Raw genomic sequence first — 2,530 nt, 5'->3', positions numbered from 1 at the left:
TCCCCCCCCCCCCCCCCCCCCGTTTAGTCTGTGAATAAATATATGTACATGAAAACTTCCCAAAACAATGCAAGTTAAAGAGCGTCCTCCCAAGGTTTCAGACTTGTCGTAGCCCAGACTAAAAGAAGCATTCAGATGAGGTAACATAGGCAGGACAGAATGCCTGACGTTTTTTTAATGTGCATTTTACTTCACTATCGACATAAGTTAGATTCCTTAGGAGCCAGGATTTGATCCCGCCTGTCAGGGCCAATATTGGCTTAGAGGGCTAAAAACCCAGCAGAAAGAAGGAGATTGTAATTCTCCCCACTAGGGGTTCGAATTCGGGTAGCCTGTGTGTGACGGTGAAGCTCCTTACCGCCTGTAAAGTTATACACAATTTAGGATTGTTGTGTGGTTTACTTAGTATACGTTTATAACTCTTCAAGAAGCAAAATGGCAAGTCTCGTGAGCAGCCTTCAGTCTAGTGGTAATTTTCAACTACATATAGGTGGACGGAAGAGGGAAAGAGGTACAAAATAAATATTTTATTTGGCATTTACTCAAATAATAAATGCAATTATATGGTTCGAAATCCGTTTCAACATCAAACGTTTATTTAAAGGGATGGACCTCAAAATTCAATGCCCACCTCCGATAGGACCGAGCCAAACCGGAAAGCCATACAGGCTCCCCAGAACAACCCAATTTCAAGAACAGAGCATTAATTTGGTACTCAAACCAGTATGACTTCAACTGAACCAGAGGGACACAAAGCATCACACAAGTACACTTCAGCAATTACGTTTGTGAGGCAGCGTGGTGGAATCAGGCTCTCGTCAAAATAATCAAAGTGAAGAAACCTGCTTTTTTCAGCAGGTCTGTGAATTTTAATCAAATTTTTGTTTTTTGGCTCAACACCTTTCATGCCAATTAAAGAACTCATTTCTGTGTGGATTTTCCTGAAAAACGTTAATTAAAGGCACAAAATATGGAAATTTTCAGTTACGGACTCTTAAGCTATGGAAATAACTAATCTTTGGCAGCCATTTTCTCACTAACTTTTCCTCTGAAAACAGGTGACCCCTACCTCCTTCATTTACAAATATATCGACTTGTATCCAGGATAAATTGACATTTTTTCTTCCAAATAAAGACAAGTAAACAAGCTTTAAGATGATACCAATAACTCTACATGCCGAAAAATTGACAAGAGCCTGATTCCACCACGCTGCATCACATTTGATTCGACGAGATGGTTGCTACACATCTGTCTGTTAAGGCTACTCTCTACTATATACCCTACCTTCAACCCTCTTGATCACAATCTTTTAAGATGGTAATGCAGGCTTGAAACCCATCTAATTACTTAATGGAACCAAGGATGCCAGCCTGTTTCTGTGATTAGAATTCAGTGAATGTTATATAGGTTTTCTTTAGTTTACAGGTAATTTAGCATTCCTGAGTTCAGAGTACCGCTTTTGTTCACTGAAGTTGTGATTCTTTCGTTCACTTACTATTTATGTAACAGGACGCTTCAATTTCTTAAAAGCATTTTTGCTATATTAAGCCACAGGAAATGTTTTGACTGCTTGTATAGTGGCGTTCTTCTTATTTTGAGTAAATACGTGGAGAATGAAACATAGTGTATGTCGGAACTTGGGAAAATAAATTTGAAGTTGAATACTAGAAGGCACGAAAGCTAGCAGGAGAACTTACTTTAAAATGAGACTTTTTCCTGGGACAATAACTGAAACAAGAATCTGTTCCTTACAGAGACTTTAAGATCTTTAAGATCTCGCTCCAGCAGACCATCAGAACTGAGTTAAGATCCCGGTATGGGTGTCCAGCAAGATACGGCTTTTTCATTGTGTACATACCCCAGTGGCTCACATGATTTCCCAAGGATTCCCTAGACGAGATTGTCTTTTTCGATTTACCATTTCAGTCATCTTATGGGCATTTTGCGTTTCACTTCTCTGGCGTAAATCTCTATCGTTTACACATACCGTGTCTACTGATAAACCAGGTGTCCTTTTTCAGCTGAATCATCTGAAGAAAATAGATAAAGTGCATTCCATGAGAAAAAAGTCCTATCTGATGACGCGAGAAGTCGAATTTAGAGACTGTTTCTGGTTTTAGTTTTAAAAAAAATGTTACAAGCACAATTCCGTGAAGATGTTTGACATCACAGGCGTCAAAGTCAAGGCCCGACAGGCCGCATCCGACCCGGTTAACTATGGCTTTTGGCCAGAGAGATAACTTTAGGTAGACCATCCCGAGAATCTCCATTACACAGAACCTTACTCCAAAGATAAGTGAACTTGTTGCCTAGAGAAAATGCTAAACATAAGGCGGTGACAAATCGACGTAAGAGCGAAAATTAGTATGTCTTGATTTGTTAATATCTGTTTAAATTTGTATCATTGTTTTAAAAAGGTTTAGTTGCCCAGCTCTTAGTAAGTGTTTATCCAATTCGAACTGCAACCTAAAGTGTACTTTGAGTTCGACCCCCCCCCCCAAAGAATCTGTTTTTTTCCTTGCTACCCCA

At 39.4% G+C, this 2,530-nt stretch overlaps 1 protein-coding gene across 1 annotated transcript in view; it reads left to right on the top strand.

Annotated features, from left to right (window-relative positions):
• Positions 1-2,530, top strand: part of LOC101851529 — a 35,082-nt gene that overhangs the window by 14,781 nt on the left and 17,771 nt on the right. The gene's annotated exons all lie outside the window — the stretch shown is intronic.

Source organism: Aplysia californica, unplaced genomic scaffold (assembly GCF_000002075.1).
Source record: "Aplysia californica isolate F4 #8 unplaced genomic scaffold, AplCal3.0 scaffold00612, whole genome shotgun sequence".
NCBI lineage: Eukaryota > Metazoa > Mollusca > Gastropoda > Aplysiida > Aplysiidae > Aplysia > Aplysia californica.
The sequence above is the reverse complement of the archived record's forward strand: the minus strand, read 5'-3'. Positions and strand labels throughout refer to the sequence as shown.